We start from the raw sequence: 14,804 nt of genomic DNA on the forward strand, positions 1-14,804 counted from the left end.
AGTGCATTGACAGGCTGCGAATGAAAACTGCAATCTATTGAAGGTCGGAGCTGTGACAATGAGCGCGTGTTCTGATGTCATTGGAAATGTATAGCGGAAAGAAATCGATGGTGATCTGTAGTGGGTAGCACCGGTTTTCATCCGAGAAATGATATAAAATCAGATTCACAAGCCCCTATAGCCTCTTAGCGTAATTTTTTTTTCTAAGGCAGCACTAAGTAGGCCATTCATCTGGTTTTGGGTCGCTCCTATCAGAGGGTAGGTCCAACACCATGGACCTGTGATTAATATTGTCACTTTGAGTCCTTGGGGATGGGTGACCTGTTCTAACCAGTTAACTTAAATGTAAGTGACCGGTGTTAATTTGAGATTTTCTTTTCGATGAAGAGGTGATTACAAACTTTTTTTGTTTATGTTTGGTCCTGATGAAGCGTCAATGGATCCGGTCAGACCCCCAGACGCGAAACATGTAGATCCTAGCCCAGAGGTCCTATAATATTTTGAGTCCTCTGTAGTTTATTTTTGAAAGTTATTGAGCATTACATCTCAATCTGTCACTTTCATTTTTTGATTTTAACCTTGGTCTTCATCCCTGTTTAACTGATTAAAAATATGATGGTACTTGTTGGATGAATAACCAATTTTAACCTCTTTTTCCCTCTCTATTGTGTACTGGTGCCGAATTATAAGCATCGCGGTCTGTATAGTTGAACCTACCAGTCACTATCAAAGTAGTACGGTTCAGAGCACCCACATCGGGGTGCCCACCAGGCATTGCAGTGCCGGCCTGGCGAGTAGCAATTCCCGATGATGATGCTAGTCATCCATTGTGATGCTTGAAGGCCCTTGCTCCTGAGACTACTGGTCTCCTAGTTTGACAGCCTCATTGGAACAGTGTATTTCTTACTTATTCACTATTATTGGGAGACTGTACTGGACCATATAAACTCCCGGTCTCTCCCCCCCTTGTTACCTCAGGCCATTCATCCACGCCATATTTACAAAGCGCAATGCGTGCATTGCATGACTTTGCATTACCTTGCTCCACATTATGCCTGCACCAGCATAATCTTTGCAAGGGGGGCGTTACCCCACAGGGAGGCCCGAAAAAATGGTGCAGTGAAATTTAGAAGATTTCACTGCACCATTTTTTCCATCTTTTTGAACGCCTGCCAAAGGCAGGCATCCAAGTGACGCTCCTGTATTGGCCGATGGGCCTCCCTGTGCTTTGCTGCACTAGTACCAAAATGATTGGCGCTAGTGCAGCAAAGCACCACAATAGCATCAAAAATGTAGATGCTGTTGTGGTAACGACTGCCATGGTGTGCCATATTGGTGTTGTTAGGGGGCATAAGAAAAGTGGCACATCGGGACCGATGCGCCACCTTCTTTATGATAAGCCCCTTAGCTTTCATCTGATAAATGATTTATTAACGTTGGGCAACGTATAAGCTGCACATTACCATGAAGCCAGCCAGGTAATCAATATTAAGGAGGTCTTTTGATGATTTGCAGACACACTGCTATAAAATGTCAACTGAGTATCCTGACAGCAATTGGTCTGACAACATATGGGGGCTTATTTACGAGAATCTGATGCATTGCATTGATGTGTCAGATTTCATGAGTTGCCTTTCACCCTCCAATGATGCCATTGTAGTGCTGTATTTACGATACAAAGCTCCATGGCATACAATGTCCACAGATACGTCAGAAATTCAAACACACCTGTAGTGCTAAAATGATGCATTGTTTGACTATGGCGTATTGAGACCCACCGGGTGATAAGTTGCACTTTACAAGTATGTGATTGATTGATTGAATAGCATAAAAAAAATGACGCTGCTCAAGCAATGCATGGAAGGCCCCCAATCTAAAAAGTCTTGCATTCCTTTAACACCTGCTCGGAGCAGGCAGTACATTTTTGATGCTGTGAAGGTGCAAACCTACGCAGTGAAATCTTGTAGATTTTACTGTGCCGGTTCTATGCTAGTCCAGCAAAGCACCATGAGGCCAATAGAACAAAGCACAGAGTCACTTTAACGCCTGCCCTGAGCAGGCATTAAAAATGATGCTAGAATGATGCAGTGAAGTCTTGCAGATTTCACTGTACCATTCCTAAGGGCCAGCCATTTAGTATTTACCTTCTTTAAAATTTCATTAATTTGACATGCCTTTGACCATCTTAAATTGGTTAATTCAAATCCAGAGTAATTGATAGCATCCAATATGGCTACCACACACTCATCATCATCCAAGCTTTCATTAACGGCATCACTTTCTAGTGACATACACCATAGACAGTAAGCTTGGAAATTCTTTCCACCGGGTAAATGTTTAATGTCATAATTATACTCCTGCAGCTTGGCTGTCAACCTTATCAACCTTGCAGAAGTATTGTTAGAGCTTTCCCATTTAGAATCTATACAAAGTTAGAAATGGAGTCTCTGGTTGGCAGTCAGTTTGCACTCTGTCCAAGCAGGGACCCTCACTATAGTCAGGATAAAGGAGAAACACACCTGGTTATCCCCCGCTCAACCCCTTGGTAGCTTGGTACATGCAGAAAGGCTTAACTCTAGAAGCAATGTGTAAATTATTTGTACCAACTCACACAGAAATACAGTGAAAACACTACAAAATGGACACCACACCACTTTAGAAAAATAGGTAATATTGACCTAAATCAAAAAAGATCAAAACGACAAATATCCAATATACAATTCAAGATACGAAGTTAACAAAAGAATAAGGGGGTCATTTTGACCTTGGCGGACGGCGGAGGCCGTCCGCCAAGGTACCGCCGCTGAATGACCGCACCGCGGTCAAAAGACCGCGGCGGCCATTCAGACATTTCCTCTGGGCCGGCGGGCGCTCTCCAAAAGAGCGCCCGCCGGCCCAGAGGAAATGCCCCTGCAACGAGGACGCCGGCTCAGAATTGAGCCGGCGTAGTTGCAGGGGTGCGACGGGTGCAGTTGCACCAGTCGCGTATTTCAGTGTCTGCTTAGCAGACACTGAAATACTTTGCGGGGCCCTCTTACGGGGGCCCCTGCAGTGCTCATGCCATGGGCATGGGCACTGCAGGGGCCCCCAGGGGCCCCGCGGCACCCCCTACCGCCATCCTGTTCCTGGCGGGTAGGGGGTGTCAGAATCCCCATGGCTGCGGAGCGCGCTCCGCAGCCATGGAGGATTCACAAGGGCAGTGGTAAACCGGCGGGAGACCGCCGGTTTACCCTTTCTGGCCGCGGCTGAACCGCCGCGGTCAGAATGCCCTCGGGAGCACCGCCAGCCTGTTGGCGGTGCTCCCGTCGTCGGTGACCCTGGCGGTCACCGGCCGCCAGGGTCAGAATGACCCCCTAAGAGTCTTAATCCATAGAAAATAGTGGGAATGCTGTTGTTTCACAAAGTACCTGGTTTGTGTAAAAAATGAAGCTGCACGGGCGAGCGTCCATCAGAAAAGTCAGCGATGCGTCGACTCTTACTCATAATTGAGGCCATGCATCTTTTCTTCTCCAGTCGGGTCGGCGATGCGTCATTTTTCTCCCTCGCAAGAGAGGGGTGCGTTGAGTTCCGGATGGGCACCTCTGGTCCAGGCAGGCTTTGCGTCAGTTTTTCAGGGCTAGTGATGGTGCGTTCGAAATCCAGTGGCACGGTGTCAGAAAACTGCACTGCGTGGGGTTTGCGTCGTTATCAGCAGCCGCTATCGGGTGTTGCGTGGCATTTGTCCAGCCATGATGCATCGATCTTCCAGCCACAAGGCAGGTGGAGCATCGATTTCAGCACGAGGCCAGGGGCGCGTCGTTTACCAGCTGCATTGCAGATGGTGCATCGAAAACTTCACAGCACTGCGGTGTTTGCGTGTATTTTGGTCCTTTTCCACTAGCTTCACCTTTCAAGGGACTGGATGGAGCACTACTTGGCAGGGCAGGAGTCTCATCAGAGAGTCCAGGTGCTGGCAGAGGAAGTCTTTTGAGAGCCCTGAGACTTCAACAACAGGAGGCAAGCTCAACTCAAGCTCTTGAAGATTCTTTTCAAGCAGGAATGCACAATAAAGTCCAGTCTTTGTCCCCTTTCACAGGCACAAGCAGCTACTGCAGGATAGCCCAACAAAGCACAGGCACAGGCAGGGGCAGCCCCTCTCCTCAGCTCTTCAGCTCATCTCCTTGGCAGAGGTTCCTTTTGAGTCCTGATTTTCAGGGGTTTTGGGTCCAATACTTATACCCCTTTCTGGCTTTGAAATAGGCAAACTTCAAAGGAAAGTCTCTGTGGTTCACAATATCCTGCCTTGCTCAGGTCAGGCTCCAGACTCACACCAGGGGGTTGGAGACTGCATTGTCAGAGGGCAGGCACAGCCCATTCAGGTGTAAGTGACCATTACTCCCTCCACTCTAGCTCAGATGACCCATCAGGATATGCAGGCTATTTCCCAGCTCCCTTTGTCTCACTGTCTAGAGGGGATTCACAAACGGCCCAACTGTCAGTCCGACCCTGACAGGGAATCCACAAACAAGCAAAGTCACAGATTGGTTTAAGCAAGAAAATGCCCGCTTTCTAAATGTGTGATTTTCAAACTGACAATTCAAAAAACAACTTTACCAAAAGATGTATTTTTAAATTGTGAGTTCAGAGACACCAAACTCCAAATTTCCATATGCTCCCAAAGGGAATCTACATTTAAAAGTTAAAAGACAGCCTCCATGTTAACCTATGAGAGAGACAGGTTTTGCAAAACTGAAACCTGAGTTTAGCAGTATTTCACTGTTAGGACATGAAAAACACACCAGCACATGTCTGAACTTTAGCATACACTGCACCCTGCCCATTGGGCTACCTAGGGCCTACCTTAGGGGCTGAGTTACATGTAGAAAAAGGGAAGGTTTAGGCGTGGCAAGTAGGTACACTTGCCAGGTCAAATTGGCAGCTTAAAACTGCACACACAGATACTGCAGTGGCAGGTCTGAGCCATGTTTACAGGGCTACTCAGGTGGGTGGCACAATAATGCTGCAGGCCCACTAGTAGCATTTGGTTTACAGACCCTGGGCACCTCTAGTGCACTTTACTAGGGACTTACTACTAAATCAAACATGCCAATCAGGAATAAGCCAATTTCACATACAATTTACGTAGGAGCACTTGCACTTTAGTACTGGTCAGCAGTGGTTAAGTGCCCAGAGTAATAAAAACAGCAAAAACAGAGTCCAGTACACAGTCAAAACATGGGAAGCAAAGGCAAAAAAGACAGGTTAGACCATGCCAAGGATGCCAGGTCTAACACAAAGGTATTATGATCTGTGTATAAATCAAATGGGAACCCCCAAATATACATTTTAAATTTCTGTACTGCCCAAATGCAAGCCAATGCATCTTTTTCTATTGTAGTGTAGAATCTCTCAGACTGCTTTAATGAAAATATAGGCTTCATACCCTCAGTTGTAATACTTTGGCCTAAATAATCTAACTTTTGAACTTGAAATTAGCATTTATTCTGTCTAACAGTCATTCCAATTTATGACAGCACTCTTGAAACATTTCTTAAAATGCAATCATCGTTGTATGCTTGTAGCCCTGGCATATCACCAAATAGTTTGTCTATCAATTTTTGAAAGACACTGGCCACTGATGCTTACCTGAATGGAAGTCTGAGATATTTATGAGCCCCAAGAAGTGTCACAAAAGTGGTTGAATCCTGCAATTCAGATGTCAACGCTATCTGACGATATGGAGATTGTACATCAATTATTTTAAAAAATTAGCATCAACTAAATTAGCAAGCAACTCATGAATTTGTGGGGTTGGATGGCAATCAACAAATATATTCCTATTTAATGCACACAAGTCAACACACAAACGTATCTCCCAAGATTTCTTTTTTGCAACCACAATTGGTGAAACCCATTAGGAAGACTCAATGGACTCAATTACTCCTTGAGAGTACATTTCACAAAGATTTCTCCACAAATACTCTTTCCCACTGAGATAAACATTTCTCACTTTGTGGACTACAGGCTGTGTACCAGGGTTGAGCTTAATTCTATGCTCATAAACTTTCACTAGTCCTACCTGTTCCCTGAAAACATCTTTAAATTCCTCAAGAATGTATTTCACTGAACACAAAACATCATCATTCACTCACACTGTTGGTATATGCTCATTCTTCACACTAGCTATCAGCAAATGGTCATCTTCAACATCAACATACTCTTTGGGTGATCCACTAACCACAACAGGGTTTCCTGCTCCTGGTTTCAAGTATAAACCCATTCTAGGTAGGTCTTGCCACCCAATAATATTTTTTCCTCTGAGAGCTTCATAAACTTTGGTGATGGTGCTCCTGCCTAGACACATTATCCTAGTTGTAAAATATCTGACCATCTCAAGGTCCTTCTCCCCAAAGGCTTTGGGGTTAATGTTAGATGGTATAAAGTCACAGTAGAATCCCTCAAAATTGTTATGGGCAATCCTGAATCTGCCATAACCTTAAGGGGTACACTATCAATAATTGCATCCTTGAGTGGACTTTTGACAATGGAAGCTCCTGTTACTCAATTACACTCGATAATTCGAATTACAATGGTCAACCTTTTCACACCTATATCCTGTGAAATATCCACACTAGTGACGTTTGGCAGATTTTCAGAAGTTCTACATACGACTTGGAAATTACCTCTTTTATTACACTTCATGCAAAGGTTTCCAATGGCCAGGCACACTGGATTATTCCCTGTATGACTTTTAGACCCACATCTAAAACATTGTAACAGTTGAATAGGTTTCATATTAGGATTTTTCACTTTTGCATGTGCATTAACAAAGCATACTGTTCCATTGCAACTCCCAGAATCAATGTCATTGGTTGACAGCAGACTAACAAAAGCTTCAGCGTTCAATGTTTTTGAGGATACCATGGAGCATTCAATTCAATGCCTTTAGCAATATCAATGACTTCTGTTAAGGTAGGATTCATACTTCCTAATAAACTCTATTGAACTTTCCTTCGATAGCAATTAAAAACAAATTGATCCTGGATGTACACATCTGTATTGGCACCAAAGTCATAAATAGCTGCAAAGGTTCTTAAGGCTGACAGGTATGTTTCAACACTCCCTTCAGCTTGTTGTTTAAGCTTAAATAATTATGCATTTCCAACATAATACTTGGTTTATCTGAATAGTGTTTAGATAATCTTGCCACTGTGTCTTTATACATATTTCAGTCTCCACCTCCTTCCTCACCTGGTGATGGTACTGTGGGCAAAGTATCAAATACTTCCTTTGCAGCATGATCCAAAGCACCAAATAACAGTGCTAATATATGTGTAGTGGAATACCCAGATGCATTAATTGCCACAAGGTAGTTTTCTAATAACCTGAACCTTAGTTTCCACTTAATTGGTGGTTTCCCTGGATTCTGTAAAAATGGTGGTGGGTGTACAAATTGGTGCAATTTAGAAGCCATGCTTAAATATGTGCTGCAGTATTTAAACATTAAATCTGAGCACTAGTGAAAAATGCAAGATTAAAAAAGAAACGTCACTTCAATAGATTAAAATTGTAAAAGTCATCACATTTATAGTGCACAATACCGCAAGTACTTCATGATAGATCAAGTACACCTGTCATTGTAAGTGCAAGTGCTCGACAATCAATAAGTGTCAGCAGTATCACTTCAGATGTGCCTGTCACCGTGGATGCAGCCACACAAGCACAACAGAAATCCAAGCAATATAAAGTTCAGGTGTGCCTGTCATTGTATATGCAGGCACTTGAGTGATAAAGCCACCTCGAAGGGATTGGGCTTAGGATTTAGCCCAATCCAAGATGGCTGCCATGAAAAAGTGATGGTGCATGATGACGTTTACCGCTGACTTCTTGGAATGAGAGAAACCTCAAATCTTGTGGAGCTCTGGTCACGCTCATCTCCTATGGCACGCTGATGAAGTAACAGCTGCCAAAAGCATGCAGCTATTCTCTGGGCACACCTCTTTGGACGCTGGGACAAAATACAATTTGCAAAGCGCACTGCAATGGGTCTTAAAAATTCCCAAGCAGGGATACTCACGATGGTGTCGTATCACCTTCGCCAAGCTCACAGTCATGAGCACTTCGTCCTGGGTCTTGAAGGTTGATGCTCCATATCCGTGGTTGGTGGGTGCCGGAAAAAGTTGCAAGGGGACTCCTCATCACCAACATGTGAAGAATGATCCAACACAAATGAGGTAAGGGATCCCTAGGTTTATTCAGATGCAGTTGCACCGACGACACAAACACAACCTCCTCTGCTTGGATCCTGGCAGCAACTGACAAACTGGTCACTGCCAGAACTCTCACACCAACACATTCCAACATTTTTAAATTATCTCACAATGCAACATGTACATGTAGAATCACAAATCCACTAGACCATTCAACCTGTTGATGTTTGTTGGGGTAGCAGAGGAGCTGTGGAAGTAAAGTTCTTCCTTACCCCTCCTGCTCTGGTTCGAAAGTTAAAAAAAAAGGTCTATGATTAGGGTAGACTTGGACATTTGAGGAATGGTGCTACTGCATTCATGTACACTCATAATCAAGTCAAGTCAAGATTCACTTTATTCGCTTTAACTAAGTAAATCATAAAAGCATATTTAATAAATACATCATTCATTAAATTTAGCACAACATAATACTCCCAATTCATCGGGAGGAATGAAACACCAAAGTTGAAAACCAGGACACGTAAAAACAAACTGTATTATTATCTAAAAATAGCAGATGTAAAAAAAGCAGGCCTCACTTGCTTAAAACTCAATAGCAAAAGTAAAAGTCATATATGCTTGTAACGCAGAGTAGTGATTTTTGGACAAATAAAAACAATATGCAAAGTTTCGAGTGCAGCAGCTCTTTCACATGTGCAAAATGCCGGTTCCGCTGGTTTGTGCCAACCAGCTATCAGCTGGGGGAATATGTTTAAATGAAAATAAGTTAAAAGTTGCTTATGTAAAACCAGCATTTCCAGAGTTAAATACAATTAATACTTGCATGGGATTTTAACCATCACATAATGTTTGCATGCGCTTTTCACCAAAAAGCGTGCAGGCCTTTTTTCCTGTTCAATGACCTGGTATGCCTCTTTGACCCACTGAACATCAGCTTTAGAAATTCATTCTGGGTGAGTAAACAAACCTGTCCTGCCAAGATCTCCCCAAATACCTTTAACATACTGCACCCATGGAATTTGATGCCAATGTTCCAGTCCTAAAGAGTCTTTCAAAATCAGTCAGTTGAATTCCAAATCTACTTTTTGCCATACAGAAAACCACAGTAGTACTGAGCGGATTTGTACATAGTCAGCAATAAACCCTGCCCCCAATTCTTCATGCAAGATCTCTGCAGGCACAGACTGCGGTATCTTCAGGATTCTCCTTAAAACATTATTTTCAGTTTCCTGAATGGGGTAGCAAGACCTATAACTCCAAATCTCTGAGCCAAATGACTGAGTTGTACATTGGATTTCTCAAAAAATTAACATATTCTTTGAAGAGCAAATGGTGTGGTTTGGTTGAAAAGGCTAAAAGAATCATGAAAGAAGGGATCAAAAACAGTTTTGACATCTGGTCAGGCGGTTTCCAAATGTTTGCGAGAAAAAATGTGGAATGACAATATCATTCCACATAGTACAACAGAAGAAGCCATTTTTACTTTGTTGCAGGGACAGAATGTTCATACTAGTTTATTTACTGAATAGATTAGGGATAAGGCAGGAAAAAAGTGTCAAGCATTCCAGAAAAAATACATCATATAATGTAGCATTGAAGCAGGTTAATATGAAACAACTATTTGATGAAGTACATAATTCTCATGATCATGATTTGTTTTATTGGAGATTGGGTCATGATTAGAAAACCAAAAGTATATGAAAAAGGTGAATCGAGGTTTTCTTCACAGGAGTTAAAACCTCTAAAAGTGCTGTTTTAATAGAAGGAAAAGGGTGGTAGAATAGGAGACAACTAGTCAAATTTTCTATTGAACAAACAAGTATCATAAGACAAAGGAGAGGTGTGCATGAGGTGTCTGATTGGTGTACCTAGTTGCAGTCAGATGATCACCAATTGGATAATCAAGACTCCGAAAATTATGGAGATAATCAGCCTTATAATGTTTGTACTTTAGTAAGTGAATCTAAACTTTCAAGCTCATCAGAATCAACAAGAAGTGTGGGTTCTTGGGAGGTGAAAATGCCATGTAAATTTAAAGACTATTTAATGTATTAACTTGTGTTCTTGACTTGGGTTACGTATTCTAGCTTAGAAAGACATAGGGGGTCATTACAACCTCGGCGGTCTGCATGGCAGACCGCCGAGGTTGCGGGTGCCAGGATACCGCCATTGCTGGCGGTATGGCTGGCTTCCTATTTTGACATTTCCGTTGGTCCAGCGGACGGTAACAGAGTTAGCATCCGCTGGCCCAGCGGAAAAGTCACATCAACATTGCCGCCGGCTCGTAATTGAGCTGGCGGCAATGCTGATGGGCAGCGGGTGCAGTAGCACCCGTCGCGCATTTCACTGCCCGAAATTCGGGCAGTGAAATGCGCAACAGGGCTCTGCCTGGGGGCCCCTGAGTCCCCTTACCGCCAGCCTCTTCCTGGCGGTGGAAACCGCCAGAAACAGGCTGGCTGTAGGGGAGTCACAATCCCCAGGGCAGCGCTGCCCTGGCGGATTATCACCGCCGGGGCTAAAATGGCGGTGCTACCGCCGTGGTCCAAATACACCGGGAGGCACCGCCAGCCTGTTGGCGGCGCTCCCGTCGTTTTGGCCCTAACGGTCAAAGACCGCCAGGGTCATAATGACCCCCATAATGTTTTGCATATGAAAATTATTTAGTAGTGAACAGTGTTTATGCATTATACTTCGAATTGTTCTATTACAGAATAGTTGTTCTAACTTTATTATCATTTTTTTATGCTGGTTTACATTTTAGTTTTGTTTTGTGTAGGAGGGAAGGTGTTGTAGTATATGATGTAATTCAAGAAATTTAAGAATGTTGAAATGTGTTCGAGTGAAGGTTCTGGCAGTGACCAGTTTGTCAGATGCTGCCAAGATCCAAGAAAAGGTTGTGTTTGTGTCATGGGCGTGATTGCATCTGAATAAACCTTGTGATCACTTACCTGATTCGTTTTGGAATATCCTTCATAGTGTGGTATAAAGAAACACAGGGCCAAACACCAGAAGAGCAAATAGCAAGCCAGTATTTATTTCCTGATGGGCACCTACCTCTGCTGCTTTACCGCTTGTGTCACAAACTTCCAGTGTACTAGAAACATCTAGGTTGGAAGTATTGGCAGTCTCAATTGTTGTAGTTCTAGATATTGGTGCAAAGGTGTATCAGAACTTGATGTGACTCAGGATTTGATAAATGATGTCTTTTATTTAGTGCCCCACACTCTCACAGCAAAAAGGAGCAGGCTACCAGCAGTAGCCGGTGGCCTAAGGGGACATAATTAATGGGTAGCAATACCTAGCATGGTATCTTACTGGGGTTCAGACAAGGAACAGTCTGTTTGGAACACTCCTGCTAGGCTGGCACAACTCAGGAAAGACTAAGATTCATTTTCTTTGGAACAAGCTAGGTTGACCCCAAGGCTGACATTGCACACTGATGGTTTACCTGCATTTTGTCACTGGTCCTTGCTGACCTGTCTCCTACATGATTCCGCTGTCCTCCAGTCAAGTTGCATTTTCCGATGCTTATAAGGCTGTTCCTCGCTGAGCTCTGGGTTTCGTCTCAGGCTACCTCTGTGCTCAGCAGTGGTGTTTAGGTGCCCTTCTCAACCCCCCCTTTTTCCTTCCTTATTTCCTCCCTCCTCCCCCCTCTCTACTCGTCTCCACTAGCCCGCTCCCTACCCACTATATCTCGGAGTCTGTCCTTCAAGCAGGACCGTACCTGACTTAGCCACGTCCCTCCTGGGACGTGGAGGCGTTTGCGCTCCTTGGGACCGTCCTGTCCCGTCGCGGTATCCTCTAGAGCGGTGCTCATCTGCACCTCCACCGGTGTTCGTCTGCCGTCTACCTCTCTTGTCTCGTCTCCTCGCTCTTCTCCTTCCTCGGCATTTCCTGTTTCCAGCGTGGCGTGCGCGTAGTCCGTCTTCCCTTTTTAATCTATCGGGAACCCGGATATCAGGGTTCCCGGCCTCGGTGATGATCTCCTCCTCCCTGCTTCTTTTAGGTAGGTGTTCAGGAATCTGGCCATCCGGATTCCCAATATCTTTACTTTTGTGCTCGCAGGCATCGGCAGAGTGGCATTCCGCTCCCGATTCTGTGTTGTATGTAGTCGGGGAGTCCTCTTCCCGGCTACACACCCCTTCCCAAGGTCGGGACTGATGCAGTTCCGAAGGCCAAGGAAACCGAGACAAAAAGTCCGCAGTACATTGGAGAGCGCCCGGAATGTGGCGGACCTGAAAAGAAAAGGGTTGGAGTTCCATAAACCATCGGAGAATGCGGGAGTTGGTGTTCTTATTGGAGGCCAACCAAGTTAGGGGAGCATGGTCAGTGTATAAAATGAAAGGATGCCCCAAGAGATAGTATTGTAGGTTCTCAATGGCCCACTTGATAGCGAGGCATTCACGTTCGATTACCGGATAATGACGTTCTCTAGCCAACAATTTCCTACTATTAAACACGATGGGGTGACTCTGACCATCGTAGTCTGGCTGGGACAACACTGCTCCTAACCCTACGCCAGAGGCATCAGTCTGAAGGTGAAAGACTTTAGTAAAATCCGGACATCGTAAGACAGGTTCCGTAGTGAGACAGGTTTTTAGGTGTTGAAAGCTAGAGAGTTGGTCGGCTGTTAGGGTTGATAGTTTGGACGGTTGGAAATTTTTAAGGAGGTCTGTAAGGGGTGCTGCTAGTGTGGAGTACCTGGGTATGAATCATTGATAATAACCTACTAACCCCAAAAAGGAGCAAAGTTCTTTCTTTGTTGTGAGAATAGGAACTTGTTGGATGGCTTCTATTTTGTTTTTCTGAGGGCGGAGTTGTCCCTTCTCTATAAAGTACCCGAGATATGCAATGTGATCATATGCCAGATGGCATTTCTTCAGATTAGCTGTGAGACCGGCTGTGTGTAAGACACTGAAAATGCGATTTAGATGATCAAGATGGTCCTTCCACGTTTCGCTGAAGACCACTATATCATCTAGGTATGCGGCGGCATACTTTTGGAGAGGACGTAATAGATGGTCCATCAGCCTTTGAAAGGTAGCTGTATCCCCGTGGAGGCCAAACGGGAGTACCGTAAATTGGTAGAGGTTGAGGGAGTGGAGAAAGCGTTTTTTTCCCGGTCTGCTGGAGCTAGGGGTATTTGCCAGTATCTCTTTGTTAGGTCAAGAGTTGACATATACTGGGCCTTGCCTAATCTCTCGAGCAGATCGTCAACTCGAGGAATCAGATAGGTATCAAATAGGGAGATGTCATTTAAACGGCAAAAATCAATACAGAAACGGATAGAACCATCCGGTTTCGGCACCAGCACGACGGGGGAACACCAAGGGTTGACAGATGGTTCTATTACTTTCATTTGTAACATTGTCTGTACTTCTTGTTCGATTAAATGTCGGCGGGCCTCGGGGATACGATAGGGTCGTAGTCGTACTACTTGACCCTCGGGTTTCTAATATGATGTTGTATCAAATTTGTTTTACCAGGTTTTTCCGAGAAGAAGCTGTTATGTTGAGCCAAAAGGTTCTCTAATTGTTTTAGTTGCTGTTCTGTAATGTCCGTATTAATTTGGGGTCGTTCTGGGGATGTGTCTGGGTTGGTGGGGCACAGTTCAATATCTAAGGGTTTCTCGGGTGTTATCAGAAAAGCTGTAGCAGTAGGGTTTAGGGAGATTGTGGGCTCTTCCCATTTTTTTAGTAAGTTGATATGGTAGATTTGTACTCGTTTTGGAGTCTTAGATAGTTCCACAAGGTAAGTAACAGGGGAGACCGGTTCTAATACGGTGTAGGGACCTTGCCATTTGGCTAAAAGTTTGTTGTCAGAACAGGGGCGTAATATAAGAACTTTATCATTGGCTTGGAGGTGTCTTGTTTTTGTACCTTGGTCATAGTATCTTTTTTGGGTATTCTGGGCTTTTTCCATATGACTGAGTACATCTTCCCATAATGTCTGCAGTTGGTATTTAAGTTCGTGTACATAGTCCAATAGGGTTTTTTTGCTTTCTCCTTCTTCTTCCCACATCTCAGCCGCCATATCTAATAAGCTACGGGGTTGTCGTCCGAAGACAAGCTCAAAGAAACTATGCCCAGTAGAGTCTTGTTTGTGGGATCTTATGGCGTAAAGAACCAATGGGAGCTTTCGGTCCCAGTCTCGCCCCGATTCTGAGACAGTTTTTCTCAATAGCGTTTTGTATGGTGCGATTGTACCTTTCAACCAAGCCATCCGTTTGTGGATGATATACAGAGGTTTTAATTTGTTTGACTCCTAAAGTCTTACAAATATCTGCCATCAAGGACGACATGAAAGGTGTACCTTGGTCCGTCAGGATTTCATTGGGAAACCCGACCCTGGTAAAGAAGGAAATCATGGCTTGGGCTACATGTCTAGTTGTCATGCTAGTGAGAGGTATAGCCTCTGGATACCTAGTGGCATAAAGCACGAGAACTAAAATATATGTGTGTCCTTTTGCGGATGGGAGAAGGGGGCCTACTAGGTCCATTCCAATTCTAGAAAATGGGACGTCTATTATTGGTAGTGGTTGTAGGGGTGCTTTTCTCTGGGCCACTGGATCTACTAGTTGACATCTGGGACATTGGGTGCAATACCGCCGGATGT

The sequence above is a fragment of the Pleurodeles waltl genome, chromosome 6 (assembly GCF_031143425.1).
Source record: "Pleurodeles waltl isolate 20211129_DDA chromosome 6, aPleWal1.hap1.20221129, whole genome shotgun sequence".
NCBI lineage: Eukaryota > Metazoa > Chordata > Amphibia > Caudata > Salamandridae > Pleurodeles > Pleurodeles waltl.